Here is a 22,907-nt window from a genome sequence, read left to right as displayed (position 1 = left end):
AAGTATCGGGCGCGTGCCCGCTTTATCCCCGTATTCAATATAAAGCCTACGGAAACAGGAACCTGCGAAGTGGGATCTGCGAAAAAATACAACATTTCCTGTAATAAATTGTAGGACCCCCCTAAAGATGTAAAAACATGGGGGATCACTATGGGTACCCCCGTTTTAGCCTGCAAATGAAAGTCTGGGATTTAAATAGCCGCAGCAGGTGTTTTTTTCCCAACATTGAAGAAGTGTTGCAGAAGAGCACTTAGGTTATTTTTTTAATTTTTTTAAGTGGTCCCATCAAATTTGAGGTACATGAAAATGGGTACTAGCATATTTTTATGTCCCTAAAGTAAGTTTTAAAAAATTCTGCAATTATGCACCTGCCGCTAATAGCCTATTCTAGAAAACACCTGCCGCATACTTGCAGAATAGCCCTGAACCTATTTCCCTATTGTTAAACACTTTTTTCCTTTTTTTTTCACCCCAATTTTAAATTAATTTTCTGGGGTGTCCCTATTTTTTTTTAAAACTTTTTTTGACACAGTTATTTTTAAAATATCATTCCCAGGGGTGCAGGCTATTTTTTTTAAGCCTGCACCCCTAAACCCCAATTCTGCACTTTTTTTCGCCACATATTCAGTGGTGAAAAGTTATCCCTGTTTTTTTTCAAAGACTTTTCGAACCTGCGAAAAGTCTTTGAAATTGAATACGGTGTAAAACCAAAACCAGCGAAAATGACGTCATTGGTGCGAAAACATCGCAAAAACTGAGTTTTCGCTCCATATTGAATACCCCTAAAAGCCTCTTTGTCAGCTGCAGATCAGAAAGCTTTATCCTTGGCCCGATCTGAATAAATATATATAAATATATAAATAACTGGTAATAATCTGAACTCAATAAACTATTGAATGAAGGAGTGAAAAGAGATTTTTGTTTATGTAAAAATCATTATTTTCAATGGGGCAATAAACCAGGTAAATTATTGGCACGGGCCTTGCGGGCTCAGAGAGCGGTATCTTTTATAGAGGTGGTCAAGGATGGGACTGGTAGAGATTGTAGATTGACCCCCGCTATTGCCTCAGCATTTCAATCTTACTATTCGCAGCTGTATAACCTTTCGTCCTTGGGCTCTTCCGCAGAGGTTGGCGCTTTTCAGGAGACTGTATCTAATTATCTCCGGAAGGTTAGTTTCCCCTCTATCTCCGACGGGGATAGAGACTGGTTAGACAGCCCATTTACATTGGAGGAATTGGAAGAAGCTCTAAAAAACACCACTACTGGTAAAAGCCCAGGCCCTGATGGCTATACGGTTTCGTATTATAACATTTTTAAGACCACTCTTTTACCCAAGATGTTGTCGGCTTTTAACTCTGTGGGGCCTATTCATCATAACTAAAGTTTCCCAGGAGGTAATTAGGTTTAGAACTCGCATGGAGTTCTACCTAATAACCGGAGGAATTCATCATTCCTCCTCCCTATAACTATCTATTCCGAAAAGCTGTCATTTTTGCGATAGCTTTTCAGGAAATAGACAGTTATCCCTGCCTGCTCTAACTTACCGCAGCTGGAAGCAGTGCTGCACATGCGCTGTTACATCTGTAAAACCAGCGCATGCAAAGAACTGCCTACAGATGCGGTAATTTTGTGTCCCCCCCTCCGCTCACCTGCCCCCCCTCCCCCCGCTCACCTCCCCCCCGTTCAGCACTTACCTGCCCGCGCAGCAGCCTCCGGCTCCGTCTGCTATGCTGTCATGTGGTCTCCCAGCAGCACACAGTACTGTTTAGAAAAAAAAAAAAGTTTTTTTTATTTTTAAACTTTATTGTGCTCTGCTGTGGAGAACACATGACAGCATAGCAGACGGAGCTAGAGGAGAGACCAGAGTGCCGTAGGGAGATGCCGGGGGACCTGCTATTCGCCACCTCACAGTGGCGAATAGTAACTCCATCAAATTCCGAAAATACATAATTTTCGGAATTTGATCAATACCATAATTTCCATATCCCCATACTAATGTACTAATGTATGGGGAGTGTGGAAATGAACGCAGAGGGACTTAGCAAGGAGATATCAGTGTTATCTCCTGTGCTAAGTATCTTCATGAATACTAAAATAACGTTATTTAAGGAAAATGTCTTTAAAAACTTTATTTTAGTGTTGATGAATAGGCCCCTGTATCTGATAAGATAGTTTTTTTATCCCAGTCTCTTGAAGCCCATGTTGCGGTTATCCATAAGTACGGTAAGGACCCAGCCCTGTGCTCCAGCTATAGGCCTATCTCCCTACTGAATACAGATATTAAACTATTAGCCAAGCTTATTGCGAACAGACTGAAGATTCTTCTTCCTGCGTTAGTTCTTTCAGACCAGATTGGTTTTGTCCCGGGCCGGGAGGCACGAGACAACACTACCAAGGTGACTGACTTGATGCATCTTGCTGTAACGGAAAAGTCCCCAGCTCTTCTGTTATCCACTGATGCAGAGAAGGCCTTCGACAGAATTCATTGGCATTTCATGAGGGGTTTAGTGGCACACATGGGTTTGGTCCTGCCTCCTTGCATAGGATCCTGGCTTTATATTCCACACCTATGGCACGTATTAAGATAAATGGTGCCCTTTCTAACCCAGTGTGGATTTTTAATGGCACTAGACAGGGATGCCCCCTTTCCCCCATTATTTTTGTTTTGTGTATGGAGGCGTCGGCTAGAGCTATTAGATTAATGTCTGGGTTGTTTGTAGATGGGCGTGAATATAAGCTGGCCTTGTTTGCCAACAACCTTCTGGCCGTCCTTACCAAACCCTCTATTTCTGTACCTTAGTTTATGAGTCCCGGGACTTTGGTGCTCTCTCTAATTTCAAAATAAACGACTCTAAATCTATAGCAGTTAACCTTTCACTCCCCCCACAGTGGCGGAAGGTTTAAAGGCCTCTTTCCCTTCTCCTGGCATCCCCCAAAGCTTAAATACTTGGGGATTTAGTTGAACCGTGACCTGTCCAGGTTGTATTCAGCTGCGTCCACATCATTGCGTGATGATGTCATGACGCGGCGGCCGGGTTTGAGGATGGCTGCTGCACACACTCATGAGCTCCGCCTTCTGGCTCTTGCAGTGGGTAATGGGAGAGATGATATCTCTCCCACAATGCAGAGCACGCCAACCCGGGAGGACTGAAGTGCGGCGGCATTAGCGCACGCAGGGGGGGTTTCTGTGTACCCAGAAACCCCCCCTGACGAACCCAATGATCGCAAAATTTGAGCGTGTTATGTAGTGTATGGCTGTGCTACATGCAGAGCGCCGCAACAGCCAATCACCGGTGCCATCTCAACCAGTCCCCACCGCGCTGTCTCCTCAGCCAGCAGGTAGCTCTGTCCAGCCACACAGACACTGGCTGGCCCACGCCCTCCTCCTGGGATTGCCAGGCCCCACCCACTGCCAGGAGCAGTAGCAGCAAGGGACGCACACAGTCTTCCCCCGCTCCCAGACTGGACTCGGAGCGTCATCCTCACGCAGCCACGCAACTTGAGACCCGGAAGTGGAGCACAGCAAGGTGATCACAGGGAGTCTGGCTCACACAATACAATGGCAGTGTCACGGCCAGGGTTTCTTGGCATGATACCTGCCGGGTATTACCTGTGAGGTCGTTATGGCGGGGGGTCTCTGGAAGCGGTGCTGGTGTTTGTCGAGGGGCATTGGCTGCGCGTGGTTCTGTGTGGGCACATTGTCACTAGGCCTGGTGAGGTCTGGCGGTTTTTCCGTTCCGTGGGTATGGGCGCTGCCATCTTGCCTGCGGCCATGTGATTCCGGCTGTTCAATCTGGTAGGTCATGTGCTCATTCCAGCCAGTCACAGCACGGTACTGAGTATTTAGGAAGGTCCAGAGCCTTCCTTCCTTTGCCAGTGCAACGTGTTTCTCAGCTGCGGCTGAGAGAGAGTACCTGTGCCTTACCTGCCTTCCTGTCGGTTACGCGACTAGCCTGAACCTTGCCTGCTCCAAGCTGCTGGACTTACCCTGCACCCTCCATATACCTTCTTACCTGCCTGAGTACCTGAACCTGCTGTTTCCCTGCACCTTGCTTCATTTCACTCCCAGCTGGACTTCACTACCTCTGCCTGCATCAGTTACAGCTCACCATACCTGCATTTAGTTACAGCTCATCATACCTGCATTTAGTTACAGCTCACCATACCTGCATTTAGTTACAGCTCATCATACCTGCATTTAGTTACAGCTCACCATACCTGCATTCTGTTTTCATCTCACCATACTTGTATACTGGACTATTCCTGCCTGTCACTATCTGGACATTTTCTCATTAACCCCCACTACAGTTATCAAGTGCACTTTAGTGCTATACCTGGACTTTTTCATTTGCCATTCCCATGTCTTCTGTCACTTATTAAAAACTCCACTTTTTCATTTAAGTCTACATCTGTGTCTGCTCCTATCACCACCCCGGGTCCACAACAAATTCAGAACCTCACAGGCAGCAGTTGCACCACGCCACCCCCCCGCGCTTAGAAGATGGTTGAACAGCCATAAGGAAGGAAGGTCAGTACACCCGGCTGCACAGCGCTCTTTCACACAGTACTCCTCTCTCACATACACACAGTGTTTATATATATATATATATATTAGTGTGTGTGTGTATATATATATGTGTATACTTATATATTTAAAGTGTGTGTGTGTGTGTGTATGTGTGTATATATATATATATATATATATATATAGATATGTATATATAAACCCCCCTCCCCCCTAAAAATCCTGGGCGGTGGAAGCTGTGGCTGGAGCGTGGATTCAGGTAAGTGTATTTTTTTTTCTTTTTTTACGTGTGTATCTGCACTGCATCGGGGGGGGCACTTCTGGGTGCATCACTATTGGGGTTGGGGACTTCTACTGGGGACTACTATTGGAGGGGCTACTGCATCGGAGGGACCTCTACTGGGGGGGTACTACTACTGGGGGGGGGGGGCTACTGCTGGGGGCACTGTATCAGGAGGGGGGACCTCTACTGGGGACTACTACTGGGGGGCACTTTATAGGGGGATCACCACTGGGGGCCTGCATAAGGGGGACCACTACTGGGGGTACTGCATAGGGGAGACCACACCTGGGGGCACTGGATAGGGGGGATCACTACTGGGGTCCTACATAAGGGGGACCACTATTGGGGGCACTGCATGGGGGGGACTACTACTGGGGGCACTATATAAAGGGCACTGCATAGGGGTACCACTACTGGGGGCACTGCATTGGGGGGGACTACTACTGTGGGCACTATATAAGGGGCACTGCATAAGGGGGGACCACTACTGGGGGCACAGTATAAGAGAAATTAATGGGGGCTGCACAAGGGGGACCACTACTGGGGTACTGTATAAGGGGCACTACTAGGGGCCTGCATAAGAAGGACCACAACTGGGGACATTGCATACTGGGGGTACTGTATAAGGGGCACTACTGGGGTTAAGTAGTGTTCCCGCTAGGCTGTTTTAGCAGGGCGTGATGCCCTGCCCTCCTTCTGGAGGGCAAAAAGCACCCTGCCCTCCAGAAGGAGGGCAAAAAGCACCCTGCCCTCACAGCCTGCGGATCCCGTCTTTACCCACGGGTTGCAGTGTCTTGCGGGTGGGGAAATGTGCGGTGACCCAGTCACCGCCGGAGAATAGACGCTTGGCGCATGTGGGGCACTATATAAGGGGGCTGCCTGGTGTGTCTGTAAGTGCCGGGCACGCCCCCAAGAGTGATGAAAAGGGGACGCGTCTTATAGACATGCCCCCTTTTCAATGGCCATGCCCCCTTTTCAGGAGCGCGCACCGAAGAGTGAACACTAGTTAAGGTGCATATGGAAAGGCATGTTCAGAGCAACGAGAAATGGGTGTGTGTCATGTTGACACATCCCATTTTTAAGTGACCACATCCATTTTTTTGACGCGCACATAGGGGGGGTCTCCATTTTTAAATTTGCCCTGGGCTCTAAATGCCCTTGTTACGCCACTGCTTGTATGTTGTTCTAATATTAATTATATTTGTGTGAGCATAGACTAAGAAGTGGGAGGGGTCATGAATAGTAAGGGGAGGAGGCTTTGCCTGGAGCCAGATGCTGACGTGAGGTGGGTCTGTGTGCTCTTGAAATTCCAGGGCCTCTCTTTAGTCCCAGTCCGGCCCTGGATCAAGGAAAGCCAAGCCTACCAGGTTGGTATCTACAAATCTAGGCTGAAAAATGGCATGAGTATTTTGCAAGTATACCTATTTGTGATTTTAGTTGAAATAAATACATTTTGAAAGTAAGAGTCAGAGCAGCAGTACAAACGCACAGTGCTTATATCATACCTCCCAACTGTCCCGCATTTAGCGTGACAGTCCCGTTTTTCTGGGACTGTCCCACTGTCCCGCCCGCGGGCCACAGTGTGCCGCGGTGGGGGGGAAGTTGGGGGAAGCATACACGTTGCTCTGCTATGCGTGTGTGCAGAGGCAGAATAGACGCTGTGCGCATGCGCACAGCATCTATTGAGAGTACAGGGGGGAAGCCCGGGGGCTGCCCAGCATCTCAGAGATGCTGGGCACGCCCCATTAGTGATGCAAATGGGGGCCACGCCCCCTTTACGACTAGGCTACACCCCCTTTTTGGGGGCGCGCAGGTCCCGACTCTCTCCCAGCAAATGTTGGGAGGTATGTTATATGGATCCACTGGGGTACGGAAACATTCACAGGGGTATGGCCTGCAGCGTCACAGTGCTTATATGGATACACTGGGGTACAGAAACATTCATTGGGGTACAGTCTGCAGCGTCACAGTGCTTATATAGATACACCGGGGTACGGTCTGCAGCGTCACAGTGCTTATATGGATACACTGGGGGATATGGCCTGCAGCATCACAGTGCTTATATGGATACACTGGGGGATATGGCCTGCAGCGTCACAGTGCTTATATAGATACACCGGGGTATGGTCTTCAGCGTCACTGTGCTTATATAGATACACTGGGGTACGGTCTGCAGCGTCACAGTGCTTATATGGATACACTGGGGGATACGGCCTGCAGCATCACAGTGCTTATATGGATACATTGGGGTACGACCTGCAGCGTCACAGTGCTTATATGGATACACTGGGGGATACGGCCTGCAGCATCACAGTGCTTATATGGATACATTGGGGAATACGGCCTGCAGCATCACAGTGCTTATATGGATACACTGGGGTACGGCCTGCAGCATCACAGTGCTTATATGGATACACTGGGGTACGGCCTGCAGCGTCACTGTGCTTATATAGATCAGGGTTGCCTACCCTCCCGATTCGGGCGGGAGCCTCCCGATAAACGGGTGCAGCTCCCGGCCCCCCGGAAAGGCAGGCAAGCCTCCCGCATGTCTCCCCCTGTCTCCCCCCCGCCAGTACCTGATAAACCCCCTTCAGCGGGGGGCCGCTGACGCGATTTGCGTCATTTTGGCCCCGCCGCCTGCTTTACAATGCCTGTATTTCGGCATTGTGTAGCGGGGGCGGGGCCAAAACGACGCGATCACGTGGCCACGCACCCTGTCACACCCGGAAACTGTCTTCAGCCCGCCCGGCCACGCCCTTTTGCTGGCCACGCCCCCTGTTCTGCCGATCTGGTTGCTCCCTCCCGGAAGGAGCAGCCAGATAGTCGGCAAATATGATATAGATACACCGAGGTACGGTCTGCAGCGTCACAGTGCTTATACGGATACACTGGGGGATGCGGCCTGCAGCATCACAGTGCTTATATAGATACACTGGGGGGGATTTGGGCTGCAGCATAATAGTGCCTATATGTACAGCACAAAAAAATATACTTTTTAACACTTTTTGTTTTTACTTTTTATTTTATTTTTTACTTTTCTTGACTTTGTTTTACAGCCCCTGGATGGACTGCACAGCACACCTCTGAATGGACAGCGCAGCACATCCCTGGATGGACAGTACAGTGCCAGATTAATGTCCACATGGGCCTGGAGCTGAAATTTATGAAGGGCCTATTGTGTGCCGCTGCAGGGGGTGTGACCAGCGCTGCAGCAGTGTGACTGGTGATGTGGGGGCATGACCAGTGTGGTATAGGTGTGATTTACATAGGGGTATGCAGGTGGCGGAACTACCGGCGGTGCAGCTGGTGCATTCCACTGGGACCCACTGCATTAAAGGGTCCTGCAGCTAGCTGCATTATAATGAGTTAGATTGAATGATTATACACCACCGCGTGACTCCAACCCGTCCCAGTGGTAACATTATGGAATGATGCGCTGCCTGTGGTCTTGGATGTGATCTGGCTGGAGTTGGCTGGGCCCCCTCTCCTCCCCTTATATCCTCTCTCCTACTTGCTCCTCCCGATCCCGCCCTGCTTTTCCCCGACTGGCCTGGCTCTTCCTCTCTGAGGTAGTCCTTGCCACTGGTGCCTGGGATCTGATGTCACAATTTCGTGACTGTCCCCAATGTTAAAAAAACCCAAGGAGGAGAGGAGGATCCACGAGCTGCAGATCTGGGATCACGTAAGTAAATAGTAATATAAGTAATATATTTGTCATCCTCTCCCTGTCACCCAGTGCCTGTCATTTTCTCCGTCACCCACTGCCTGTCACACACTGCCTCTCTCCCTGTCACCCTCTCCCTGTTACACACTGCCTGTCACCCTCTCCTTGTCACCCTCTCCCTGTCACCCACTCCCTCTCCCTGTCACCCAGTCCTTGTCATCCTCTCCCTGTCACACAGTCCATGTCACCCTCTCCCTGTCACCCTCTCCTTATCAGTCACTGCCTGTCACCATCTCCCTGTCACCCTCTACCTTTCCCTGTCACCCACGGCACTAAGAACTTGTGGTGGGGCAGAGGAGGGGGAATTGGTATGAAATACCGCCGTGCCTAACCATAATCCCCCCTCTAAGTGCCCTTCCCCGCTGCCTACACCTAAGTCCCCTGGGGGGGTGCCTAACACTAACCCTCTCTCCCCCCAGCCTAACCCTAACCCTCCCGGGGGGGTGCCTAACCCTAAGTCCCCCCCGGGAGCCCTAAACCTAACCATCCCCCCCCACGGCTGTCCGCTCGCGGCGCCCGGCATAACTACGATCGGGATGCCAGGCGCCGGTCTCCCGGCATCAGGGAAATGCTGGGCGTCTACATCTAGACGCCCGGCATTTCACCCTTGCCAGGATATGACATTCGGGAAGCCGGCTTCCGGTATTTCGGTATTTAGGCAGTCGGCTTCCCGATTGCATACCGAGGAGGGGGGCCCAAAACATATTTCTGCACATGGGCCCACCAGTCACGAGTTCTGCCACTAGGGGTGTGGCCTGTGTTGTGGGTGTGTTTTGACTGTATACAGTGCCATAACTACAGGTAAGCGACCGGTGATGCTGCACTGCTCTGTTTGCAGCACTGTCGCTACCCCATGGTCCTTGTTACTGGCTAGCAGGGTGCTTGCACCGTGCAGCCAGTATCACTCCTGCAGTGCTGCCCAGTCAGACACTCTGCAGTCTTTGCAGTGTCTTCAGGATGCTCCGGGCGGTGTTGCAATTCCAGGCCCCTCTACAGGACAGCATGACGTCATGCACTTGGGGGGCAGTGCCAGACACAGGGCGGTCTGGAGTAAGCTGATTGCGTGTGTGTGTGTGTGTGTGTGTGTGTGTGTATGGGTGTGACATGTATGGATGGCTTGTATAAAACACACTGACCCGTTTATGTAATCAATGTTTCAGAACTTGTATTTGTCCTTTTGGTAATCCTGACAAAGGAATGAATACAAGTTATGAGACGTTGATTACTTAAATGGCTTTTAGTGTGTTATACAAGGAGACAGTAAAGCTGAATGAGAGAATGCCAAGAGTGTGCAAAGCGGTCATCCAAGCAAAAGGGGGCTACTTTGAGGAATCTAAAATATAAAACATATTTTGATTTGTTTAACACTTTTTTTTGTTTACAACATAATTCCATATGTGTACTTTCATAGTTTTGATGTCTTCAGTAGTAATCTACTAAATAATTTAAATAAACAAAAACCATTGAATGAGAAGGTGTCTCCAAACTTTTGACTGGTACTGTATGTATATATATATATATATATATATATTATATATATATATATACTCCTGTATCCACCTAATTTAACACACACATATATATATATATATATATATATACACAAAACATACATAAATAATACACAGAGGGCCGGCTAGCGATGGGCGCTCCGTCGCTCCGGGTCTCGCACCAAAAGGGGGCGGCTGTCGAAGTTGATCGACAGCTCGCCCCGTTTTGGAGGCGGGCAGGGGGGGTGGCTGGCCAAACAGAGGCGTTCCCAAGGAACGCCTGCCGTTTGGAGGCGGCCCCACTGACATCACGAGTGATGTCAGTGGTGAGCTTCCAGCTCTATTAAGAGCCAGAAGCTCACTGGGGCTTGCGGGATCGAGACCCTACCGCAAGGGTCTCGTCGCAACACCCGATGGTTGAGACCATCGCGACCATCACCTGGCAGCTCGCAATAGCTGTGGATGATCACCCACAGCTATGCGAGCGGCCAGGAGGCCGCACAAAAATAATAAAAAAAACGCCCTGATTCAGAGCGAGCGCTCTTTCAGAGAGTCCAGCTCTGAATCAGGCCCAGAGGCCAAACCTTACACTGACCTGTTAAACTGAAGTGACATGCTGGGCTGCAGTGCCTTCCATCCTGAACTAGGCGATTGGTCTGGTGCACAGTCACAGGACACAGCTTTGCAGTAGGACAGCCCAGGAGGCGGAGCTTAAGGCACATAGGGGCAGAGCTTCGACTGCCAGTGGTGGGCGGGGCTTAGGTCGACCAGCCGAGAGGGGGTTGTGGGGGTTACGATGGGCTCAGCTTTGTGTGGTCGGGAGGTGAGTGAGCTGGACAGTAAGTTCGGCTGTCGGTGGTGACGGGAAAAAAAACTTTATTCCTGTCTGCACTGCAGTCAGTGTATCCTGTGGGCCTATTTTCAATGGGAGGCCTGGAGCTGTAGCTCCACCCGCCCAATTGTTAATCCGGCCCTGGGACAGTACAGCACACTCAACCAGCCAGCCTTCCCTGCATGGAGACTCGGAACCTGAGCCTGACTTGGATCCTACTTGGAATCATTATGTTTGGGTTGGTCCGGTTCTACACGTGACAGTATCCCACACACGGAATGACAGGGTGGGGCAATAGAACTGAGACTGGTGTACTGTGAGAATACCAAAAATGAGACAATACAAAAATATCCGCTGTAAATCAACTCAACATAAGTCATGTAAGTCGGTGGGTTAAATATCATTGCGTCAACTGACCCACAACTTCTTGGAGTTAAAGAATTGATGCCCATGGGGCAGCTGGATCATGATGACATCACACTCTAGACCATTTGGGATTTGGTGGCTTTGGATGCTGTGTTTAGAAGAACTGTTTGGTGGAAGTGTCATGGGATCCAGTGAGATTTCAAGCTTTGCGAAGAGTACTTGGTCCCGTTCCACTGCTTTCAGACTGAGTATTGACTTGTCTTTAAGGACTTGAAAGGGGAAGTACTGAGGATACTAATAGCTGTGCTGGTGTTGATCCCTTGTGATCAGTTGGAACTCTCAGAGACACTCAGTTGATTAGGAGGATTTTGCTAGTTAGAGAATATGGACAAAGGTGGGAGGGTCAACACAGCAGAGAGTGAATTTCATCAAAGCACATATGCTTAGAGGGACAGATTCACATATTTGGAATAACAAGGAGAAAATGATTTTAGCCAATGCAACGCACAGAACAGGTCTTTGCAATGTGGTCTCTAAAACAACCACTAGGTGGTGCAACAGGACGGTAATGTAACACTTAGGGGCCTATTCATTAAACATTAAAATTATCTGGAGATAATTAGCTTTAGAACTCTCATGGAGTTCTAGCTAATTATAGGTGGAATTCATCATTCCACCTCTCCATAAGTATCTATTCCGAAAAGCTGTCATTTTTGCGATGACAGCTTTTCGGGAAATAGATACTTTTCCCTGCCTACACTACCTTATCGCATCTGGAAACAGTGCTGCGCATGCGCTGTTACATCTGTAAAACCAGCGCATGCGCAGCACTGCCTACAGATGCGTTAAGTTTCGTACCCCCCCGATCCCGCCCCACCCCTCTCCCCCCTCCGCTCACCTTCCCCCCCCCCCCCCGACTTACCTGTCCGCACAGCAGCCTCCGGCTCCGTCCTGCTGGTCTGTCATGTGGTTTCCCGGCAGACCACATGACAGATTAGAAAAAAAAAATTTTTTTTCTTTTTCTAAACTTTCTTGTGCTCTGCTGGGGAGCACACATGACAGACCAGCCTCCGGAGCCTGAGGACGGAGCAGAGCGTCGGGGGACCTGCACACGCTGATACAGGTAAGTGGATCCTGATATTCGCCACCTCACAGTGGCGAATAGTAACTGCATCAAATTCCGAAAATTGATAATTTTCGGAATTTGATGAATACCACAATTTCCACATCCCCATACTAATGTATGGGGAGTGTGGAAATTAACGCAGGGGAACTTAGCAAGGAGATATCTGTGATATCTCCTGTGTTAAGTCTGTTCATGAATACCAAAATAACGTTATTTAAGGAAAATTTCCTTAAAAACGTTATTTTAGTGTTGATGAATAGGCCCCTAAACCAGAAAAAAATCCTTATGTGGTTAAAAGGTTTAAGGCTTTAAATGTAATGTGATAGTTCTATAATATAAAAAAGGGGTTGGGGGTGGAGTCGAGTCCGCACTCTTAGAGAAAAGAAAAGCAAAACGTAACTTTTAAAGAATTTTTTTTTTTTTATAGAAGTTGATGTGCCTTACATTTTCTGTAATGGTTAAAAACACAAAAGGACAGTAGATGCAAGGAGTTTCTACATGCAACCCTGATCGCTTACATCTCTAAGAAAACATACAGTACATGCATGCAAATGTGACTGAAATCACATATGTAATGGGTAGAAGAGACATAGGACCTCATTCAGAGGCGGTCATAAGCGGCCGCTCAGTCGTACGCCTAACGACCGAGAAACTGAAAAAGGAAGCAATCGCACAGCCGGTCGGTCGCAACCAAAGTGACGCCCATACGTGAACAATACACCTCCTCTGATAGTAGCTAGCGATTGAGTCAGTCGTCGTCAGTCGCTGTATGTTAATTTTCTTCTGATGGTTGCGGCCGCTTGTGTTGTGTTGATGCCCACAAAAATTAACAAAAAACCATATAGAATAAACCATCCTCATGAAATTTATTTATTCTTATTATTTGCTAATGCAAACTCAGCTGAATCAATTACAAGCTAATTAACAGTGTTATTAGCTACAACAAACAATTATTAGTTGCTTGCATTGTGTGGCACAAAATAGAAACATCAATCCTAACATCAATAACATTCGATAGTATCGATTGTACTCTGGGGCTTGTGGGAGCTCCTACCCTACCTTAAGCTGTACGATCAGCCAGGCCTCTAACCTGCTCGCAGAGTGACGTTTTACTACTTCCGGCCTTCTATGTCGGTCGTAGCAGGTAATTTATGTACGCCCCTAAAATGCCCTGAAAACGGTGAGGAACGCCTGCGTTTTCAGACCACCACTCCCGTCAACACCCACAAACGGCCTTTCATGTCAATCAACTCTCGGAAGCCACTTCCTGCTCATAAGCCGTATGATCGACAGCATTTTGGATTGCAAGGTCTCGTACGTACATGCGCACAACTAACCGTACGCATGTGTGGTTTTGAAACATCATATGCGTACGACTGAGTGGCCGCTTACGACCGACTCTGAATGAGGTCCATAGGCCGGGATGTACTAAAGGCGAAAATGCTGAAAAACCCCTGAAAGTGCATTTTTCGCGGGTTTTACTGCATTCCCCAAATGTACTAAGCACCGGAATGCGCCCTAAGAGGTATATTTACTACAGTGCAGGTTTTTAGAAGTGGAGATGTTGCCCATAGAGTGTACTGTCATGGCCGCCCAATAAATGGCACCTCTTCCCGGCAGCTGAGAAGCTGCCATAACCATGTACTAATGGAGAGCTCAGTGTCAGACCATCAGCTGCCGCTTCCGTCTATCTATAGCCTGTCTCCGCTCATTGGTATCGCTGCCCCTCAGCAACTTCTTATGCCAGTGTGACACATACGGTGCCCCCCCCTCACCCACAACTGCCTGTCCCACTTTCCCCTGGCAGCAGCCCTAGCCACGGACCTGTGCAGCAGTCCCTGTGCCCCTCCCTCACCCACAACTCCTTGTCCCACTGCTCCCTGGTGGCAGCTCTAGCCACAGACCTGTGCGGAGGGCCTGAGCATAAACACGGCTGCAGATCTTCCTGACCTGGATGTCAAGAAGGATGCACCAGATAGAGCTGCGAGTAAGAGGGCATGGGAGGTGGGGGCCTGGGGCACCAGCGACTGAATATGGGGGCAGATCTTTGGTAAAGCAATCTTCCCGGCATGTGAAGTAGGCGGCAGTAGACTGGGAATTTTGCGATTTGTAGTCCCACCACAGTTGCAGTCTTACAATATCTTGACTCAAACTCAGTCCGTGGTTTTCCTCTCCAACAGTGGTATCAGTTGGCTTTCGCCTCCATCAGGAGGACTCTGAGCCTCATACTAATTGCACTATACAGGTCACTATCTTATCTGTCCAGCTGGTTTGGTGTTGTATTGCAGCGTCTTACGCCATGCATGGCGTGAGACGCCCTCACGCAATCGGAGACGTGCAATAGCGTCTCCATTCAATCCTATGGAGACGTACTCCCGCGGACGTGCAAGTGCGTCTCCATAGAACTTAATGGAGATGCGATCCCGGACGTCCCTGTGGTGCGTGGCTGTATATACTATATGATAGATAAATAGATAGATAGATACCATATTTATTTTCCCTTTTTTAGGAGGGGTGGCCAAATTATAACTTGCCTCCGGGCATCTGGGATGAACTTACGCCACTGCTTTAAACCCCTAAGCTGTAGGACAGTGGCACATCATAGCTGTATAGATAGTAGAGGGTTAATCTGTTTCAGTGTGTAGCCAATGATAGCTATTAAGGCGTGGTGTGGGAGGAGCTACAGTTTACTTAGGGCAGCTGCAGATATGAGACGGCCTCTTTTCAGCTTTTTCCCCTCTCTCCCAATTCTTTATTTTAGTTTTTCTTTGCCTATTTTTGATGTTGCTTTTTTTCTTTGACGTTGGGCGGGAAAGAACTGCAGCCGGGAGGTCAGTGGGCTGATTAATAGGTCACTCCCCTTTGATATACCTTTTGGCTGATTGTCGCTGCTGGGGTCAGCAGCCTTGGTTGGCTAACCGTGCGTTGGAAGGTATGGGGCAGTCTCGTGTGACCTATGGACTTTCTGAGTGGGCAATTGGCCCTGCAAGTTTTTCTAGTCATCTGATTTGGTAGTTGCTGACCTCTGATGGCTGCTGTTTCTTTCGGCCATCACCATAGTGAAGTTATTGATTGATTGATAATTAATAAAAAGGCTGACCAGTTTAATATATGCATTAAGTTAATGTACTAGTGTCAGTTGTCGATAGGGCGTTAATCTTTCTTTTTTTACTAAGGGGTCTATTCAGCAATGATTTTTTTTCAGAAAAAATTCAGAAACTATCATTTCCGCATTTTTTATCTAAATCCACTATTCAGCAATGGGATAATGGAGAAGATAACACAATTATCTTCTCCATTAATTCCCATCTCGCAGAGTACCGCACTGTACGGATCAGCCATTGATCTCTACAGTGCTTCAATGCTTTTTTCTATTCAGCAAAACAAAAAGCGTTAAATTGCTTGAAAAATATTTACTTTATATAACGTCATCTCAGAATGGCGTCATACACAGAAAATCCTTACATTTCCCGAAAACTGCAGGGACAGAGGGAAATTTTCCCATGTCCCTGCAGGATCTTTAAACTCCGCCCAGTCTCCATCCCTGCTTTGTGGTGACCGGCAAGGGTAAGAGTCTTCTACAGGGACGAACTGGGGTTGTAGATCAGCCCCGGCAGTTCCCCCTGTGCGCGCACTGTAGGCACGTGAGCACTCGCAAAAGGGGCGTGGTTATGTTTCACAGGGGTTTGAGGGATCATAGACCCGAAAGTCTCTCCATCACAAAGAGCCGCTCTTACCAAGAGAGCGGTCCTTTGTGGTGGTCATCATGCATACTGGGGTTATGAATGCCGGCATGCATGCGAAGGGCGGCAGGATGCATCCCGCCTGCGATGCTTCATGCATCCCACCCAGTGTGTAAATATTGCTCATCTGGTTTTACGCAGGTTTCCTAAAACATAGGAAAAGCTGACATGCCCATTTGTCATTTAGAATGGGAAATAGATATTAAGGAATGATATAACACTGATACCGTACATTTGGTTCTTATACTGTTCCTTTCAGTAAATAGGTTTAGCAAATCTTGTTGTCCTAGAGCAGGGGTTCCCAACCATGATCCTCAAGGCACACTAACAGTCCAGGTTTTAAGGATAGCCATAGTTGTTCACAGGTAACTTAATTAGTACCTTAGTTATTTTGATTTAACCATCTGTGCTTAAGAATGGACTGCAGGAGAAAAGGAAATAGTGGGAGAGACTGCAGGAGTAAAGGAAATAGTGGGAAAGACTGCAGGAGAAAAGGAAATAGTGGGAAAGACTGCAGGAGAAAAGGAAATAGTGGGAGAGATGGAAAGTGAGGGAGACTACAGTGTAGGGGATAAGGGGACCGTGGGAGAGACTGCAGGGGAAAGGGGACAGTGGGAGAGACTGCAGGGGAAAGGGGACAGTGGCAGAGACTGCAGGGCACAATGAACAGTGAGAGATACTACAGGGGTTAAGGGGACAGCCAGAGGGATTGCAGAGAAAGGGGTCCTTGGGAGAGACTCCAGGGGAGAAGGGGACAGTGGGAGAGACTGCAGGGGAGAAGGTGACAGTGGGAGAGACCTCTGTGGTGTGCACTGCAGTTACAGTAGGGTCAGCCTTCTTTTGTGTGGTGCCAGTAGAAGCAGGGAGGAAAGAGAAGTGAGGAAGTGAAGAGAACTGGGGGTGGGGCTATTGCAGAGCCAAGGAAGGGAAGCTGTTCTGGTGGGGGAGCTTGAGGGGGGAAACTGTGTTAGTATGCCGGCCCCTTCTCATGCTAGCTGCACTGTGCCACAGCCTGACACTGACAGCCAGGGGGCAGGTCGAGGAACCTTTCCGGCTGTCACTGCTAACATCGGCCCCTCACGCACAATTATAGTAGGTCTGACCTTACTCAGATATTGCAAGTCTCGTCACATACAGTAAGTATTCAAGCTGTGTATGCTGTCGCAATGGCTCATTTATGCACGCCTATGTAAGTGTTCAAACGGGCAGGCACGCCTGCGTTTCTCAGACCACCTCCCCGTCACCACCCCCAAATGCTGACCTGACATCACTCACTCTAGGATGGCTTTCTGTAGTCTGTGTGATCGCAATGCGAGTGCAATGCAGCTATCGTGTATGCGCAGTACGCAACAATCAGCCATCTGCATATGCTGTTGCAGTTGCGATCCATGCTGAATTAGGCCCTAAATTCAGCATTCTGCAAGTGGTGGTTTGTGTATGGGTGCCAGACAACTATAAAACACATGCTACTCTTCAAATGATGGCACTACCGAGACATGTCATCGAAACCATTTCCTCACAGACCAAGGAAACAATTCACTTAATGCAACACCAACCACCCTCTGTGCAGCCATGTAACATCACATACACCGAACACACTTCAGGGCAGTCTGGTAGAGTGCAGGAAGTCTATTTTCAAGAAGGATTAGAAATAAGACAAAGCTTCAGCTAACTACATTTCCCCTACTGCAGAAGAACTACAAGTCCCAGAAAGCCCTGCCAGTCACCAAATACATGCTTCTGGGGCTCTTTATGGTACCAAAATTTGCATAACCACTAGATGCTTGCTCATCTATATGCATTACAGTCACTCTGCTGCATGTTCAAGGTGAATGATTGACAGCTTTATTGCAAGATGTTATGCAGCAGGTCTCTTTGGAGTATGAGAGCTGAGGAGCCAGGGGTCACTGCATGCAGCCAGTTATTAACTGTACCTTGCGGTCCTGGAGGAGCTGCAGCGGGAGTCCAGGTCTCCAGGATCTCCACCTGGGCTGTTGTTTGTAGAAAAACAGCCTGGCCTCCATCTTCTCTGCTAATTGGCCGGAGTTTGCGGCTCTCACAGTGTCGGTGCAGTGCGGAGTTGGATCGCGTCTGCGTGAGACCTTCTCGGCTCACAGGGCATGTATTGGTTGCTGCTGGCTCCTGTCTCAGCGGAATGGGTATGAAATACTGCTGGCCGCATGGCCAGCGGTTCGATTCCCGTCAGCGGCAGCCCGACAGGTGCAGAGTGCGACGCAGCGGAAGCCCGACAGCGCTGGAAATCCTGATCGTGGATAGGTAAGTATCCACTAACCTAACCTAACCCCCCTAACCCTAACCCTCCTTAGGGGTGCCTAACCCTAACTTCCCCCCCAAGTGCCTAACCCTAAGTCCCCCCCGGGAGCCCTAAACCTAAACCTCCCCCCCGCGGCTGTCCGCTCGCGGCGCCCGGCATCACGATCGTGATGCCGGTCTCCCGGCGTTCTGGGAAATGCGAGCGTCTACATCTAGACGCTCTGCATTTCACCCTTGCCGGGATAAGACAGTCGGGAAGCCGGCTGCCGGTATATAGGCAGTCGGCTTCCCGATTGCTTCCCGTCTCAGCTGCTTCCTCATCAAGTGGTGCGGTGACGGGGAGGGTGAGTGAGTAAAGCAGCTGACTCCGGGAAGGAGCTTACGGCCTGCGGCCCTAGTGCCACGCAATTGTACCGGCCCGGGGGGCATCTGGCACCCTGCCCCCCGGCCCAGCCCGCCACTGTCCCTGTGTATCCAGAATCACAACTCCCTGCTCCTATTGTTGTCTTTCAGATAACTGAGATTAAAATTTGAGGGTGGCTTGTGGTTACTGTTTATGGCTTTTGTCAGCAAATTACTGTATGGGGTAAATTTTCTAATGGGCAATTTAGCATTTTTGTGCAATTTGGTAGCTAGTTTGAAAATCAGAGATTTATTGAAGTCAAAATCGATGCCAAATCGGCCAAAAATGTAACTATAGAGCAGTTTAGAACATCGGAATGACCATCAAAACTTTACATAGATGATGGAGATTTACTAACGGTCGGTTCTGAATTTGACCGAGAAGCATCCAAATATCGACCAGACAATAGACCTGCTTGAGGCAGGTGAGTTTGGGAGAATCACTGCACAGATCACTATGATCTTAAGCCTAAAAACAATTAAACAGCTTTATATAAACTACTTTTATATGTTATATGTTACATGTGCATCCTAGACTGTCTTTTATACCGGTATTAGAAAAGCTAGTATATACGTTTATCCAGAAAGGTTGGTGCAGCCTGGCACTGCCCATTGGGATGTGTCTGTCCCGGAAAGGACTCTGCTCTTTAGCATGATCCTGCATGCCATGCACACGTGTGCAGGAACACAGGGGTCTGATAAGAAAGTGATAAGGTGCCAGCCAATCAGCTCCCAACTGTCATCTCACAGGCTGTGTTTGAAAAATGACAGTTGGGAGCTGATTGGCTGGTACCTTATCCCTTTCTTATCACTTTTCACTCTGTCTCCTAACACTGCTTAGTAAATAGACATCTCAGTCTGGTGAGATCACCAAATGTGAGACTGAGTTCTGCAACCTGGCAACTGATCTAATTTGCTGCAAAGGCTGCCTGTTACAGACAAGTTACTGATGGGATGCGCCAACTAGTGACTGCCTGACAGGCCTACTCTTATTAATATAATCAGGGTAGATCTGAACAGAGGATGGCGGGCTTCGAGCGGTTGCCATAGGCCACAGGCTGTACGCTTTCCACGGTCTGTGGTTTGTGCACCATTGTTCTGCTTCTATAGTACCGAAATCCTTTTATGAATTATTCACCGAGCCTTTACACTGGTAGATGGTATGCAGTCAAACTTTTGCCTAAGCTATTAGCTTATGTTCTCTTACAAATAGTTGCTGAATACAGCTTGGTCACTATATAGCTCACTTAATCCAATGATTTTAATTATATACCATAGTGCATGTTCACATGCACATCACATGTGATATTTCAGTGGTTTAAAAATTGTTTACAGGGCCTGATGCAGACCCGCTCGCGAGCGCCATGTGCTCGCAAGTGGGTCGATGGTGGGGCACTGCGCACTGCACTCCGGAGCTCGCTACAAACGGGGCGGCTGTCGATGTTGATCGACGGCGTGCCCCGTTTTGTAGGCGGGGAGGGGGGGTGGCCGGACAAACGGAGGCGTTCCTGAGGGAACGCCTGCCATTTGTGGGCGGCCTTACTGACATCACTCGTGATGTCAGTAGTGAGATTCCTGCTCTATTAGAAACGCGCGTTTCGCTTGATGAACTTTTTTAAGTTGGAAACCCACAATAGCAATAGAAATAAATTCTAAACCAGACTATAGCTGTTTTAAATCAGTCAAAGGCACCGATGACTGGTAGTTTTGACAACCCATTTCTTAGTAAATCAGGCCTAACATTAAGCAGACATACTGTATGCATAAGTAATAAATATTCCATAAGTATTCTCAGAAGTTTGTGACATAAGAGTGCATATATGGAGATTGCAGTTTAGCGCACAGTCTGTGCAGCTTAAGCAGGCAAAGTATTAATTCAACATGGTATAGCAGTTTGTGAGACTGGTCCACATTAATCGGCCCCAGCGACCCGTCTGTATAAACCTCGGCAGTGGGGGGAGGGGGGAAGTGACGAGATTTGCGCTGAATCGTGTCTTCGTGGCCCCGCCCCCTGCTTCACAATGCCATTAATCTCGGCATTGTGAAGAGGGGGCGGGGCCACAATGATGCATCATTTGCTGGGCCACGCCCCCTTTTGCCGCATTACGCCCTCCGTGTGGAAGCCTGACAGCTCCCTCCCGGAAGGTGGGAGCAAAATGTCGGCAACCTTGTGTTATAGTATTGATCAGCAACAATAATGAAATGATACTCACAGTAGATTGAATGGGAAGTTGCCTGCGTCACGGCAGTCAGCATGCTGGTGGTCAGAATCATGCGCCGGAATCCAGACAGCAGTAGGAATCCCGGTTCCAGAATCCTAACAGCTGACATCCCGATGCTGAGTATTAGGGTTAGGGAAAGGGCTAGGTTTAGGGTTAGGTACTAGGGGAGGGTTAATGTTAGGCTGTGGGAGGGGAGGGTTAGGCTGCGGGAACGGTGGGTTAGGGTACTTAGCTGCACGCAGAGCCGGTCCTAGGCATAGACAAATTAAATAAATACCTAGGGGCATGCATTCCAAGCCTAGGGCCAATTCAGCTTCACAGCAGGAAATGAAGGGACTGGGACAGGTGGACGCACCTCTGCTCTTGCTGTCCTAACGCAATCGGAGGTCTCAGCTCAGCTCTGATTGGGCGGCAGCTCATACAGCTGGCAGCAGCGGGACTGGGGAGCAGAGACAGCGGGCAGTAAAAAAAATTGCCACTGGAGGAGGGCTGCTGGGCATGCCCAGCCACAGCAGCTCCTCCTACAATGGACCTTTGCGGAGTCCAGTAACCTGAGACAAACAAGGGAGTGGGGGCGCCAATGCTCTTGCTGGCACAGGGCACTAAAATGTCTGTGGATGAGGATTGCAATGGGTATGGGGTGATGGATGTTGCTGACTGCTGCTGTGATCTGTGCTGCTGGTTGATAGGTGCTGTGCTTGGAGAGGGGTGCTGGGTCAGAGGCGGAACTAGCGATGGTGCTAGGGGCATCACCCAAAATCTTGCCTAGGGCATCAAACTGGTTAGGGCCGGCTCTGGCTGTACGCGTCGGGAGTCTGTCGGGATGTCGCTGTCTGTATCCTTACCACTGGCATCCTGTACCCAACCCAACAGAACATAAACTGATTGCTTTCTATTGAGTGCTACAGAATACAACTATATTAAGCTAGCTGAGATTTTGTGTGTGTGTGTGTGTGTGTCCCGGAGCCTAACCCTATCCCCCCGTGGTGCCTAAACCTAACCCTCCCCCCACGGCTAACACGTAACCAGGCCCCTCTATACTTATGTTTGGGGCGCCGGCTGTCGATATTCCGCCGAGATTTAAACAGCAGGCAAGGTAACTACATCTCTGTTCATCCATTCCCCAAAACTCGCCTAATAGGAATGGAATAGTCTCTGAAGGACTGCCCCTCCCCCCCCCCTCCCCACCACCTCCAAGTGACTATATGGACCAGACAGGAGGTCCCTTCAATTGCTTTTAGTCTCCATTTTTGGGATCCGTATGATACACTAATACAGTTATAGATACATTTGTTGCATTGGATTCAGCACTGATCTATTGCATGGACACAGCATAAGCCTGCCTAATACCTGTAACTATGCAGACAAGGGAAGCAATGATACATGAGCATTCTTTGCTTCATTAAGGGGCCCATTTATTAATTATTGGGCTTATGACCCAATAATTATAATTTCTTATCTCCGCTATTCGCGCCAATAACAATTAAGTATCATCCAGAAGTATCAATCTTCACAGACAGGGACAGGGGGCTCCGATAGGATCCCGTCCCTGCGATATGTATAAGTAAAGTGATCGCATTAGACTCTGATTAATATCTTCTCACACAGGCGCTGGAAGTAAATGACAATCTGAACTGCGTGACCTTTTTTATGCCGGACATAGAGGCCCAGCTCAAAGGACTTCTAAAGAAAGAGGAAAAGGGTCCACTGTACGGAATCCCCATCTCTATAAAGGAACATGTCGGTTATCAGGTAACTATTATATTATATATTATGTCACAGGGTATCACTCCTCCCGCTGCTACATCTCCGACCCCATCTCAGAACACACTCCCTCTCACCTTCTCTGCTCTTCCTCTGACTGCCACCTGGGCTTGGTATAAAAGATAGTCAAGAATAAAATAGACAACAGGTGTT

At 48.7% G+C, this 22,907-nt stretch overlaps 1 pseudogene; it reads left to right on the top strand.

The window, feature by feature from the left end:
- Positions 1-22,907, top strand: part of LOC148474670 (fatty-acid amide hydrolase 1-like) — a 66,725-nt pseudogene that overhangs the window by 4,893 nt on the left and 38,925 nt on the right.

This window comes from Taudactylus pleione, unplaced genomic scaffold (genome assembly GCF_031769625.1).
Source record: "Taudactylus pleione unplaced genomic scaffold, aTauple2 ptg000824l, whole genome shotgun sequence".
Taxonomy (NCBI): Eukaryota; Metazoa; Chordata; class Amphibia; order Anura; family Myobatrachidae; genus Taudactylus; species Taudactylus pleione.
The sequence above is the reverse complement of the archived record's forward strand: the minus strand, read 5'-3'. Positions and strand labels throughout refer to the sequence as shown.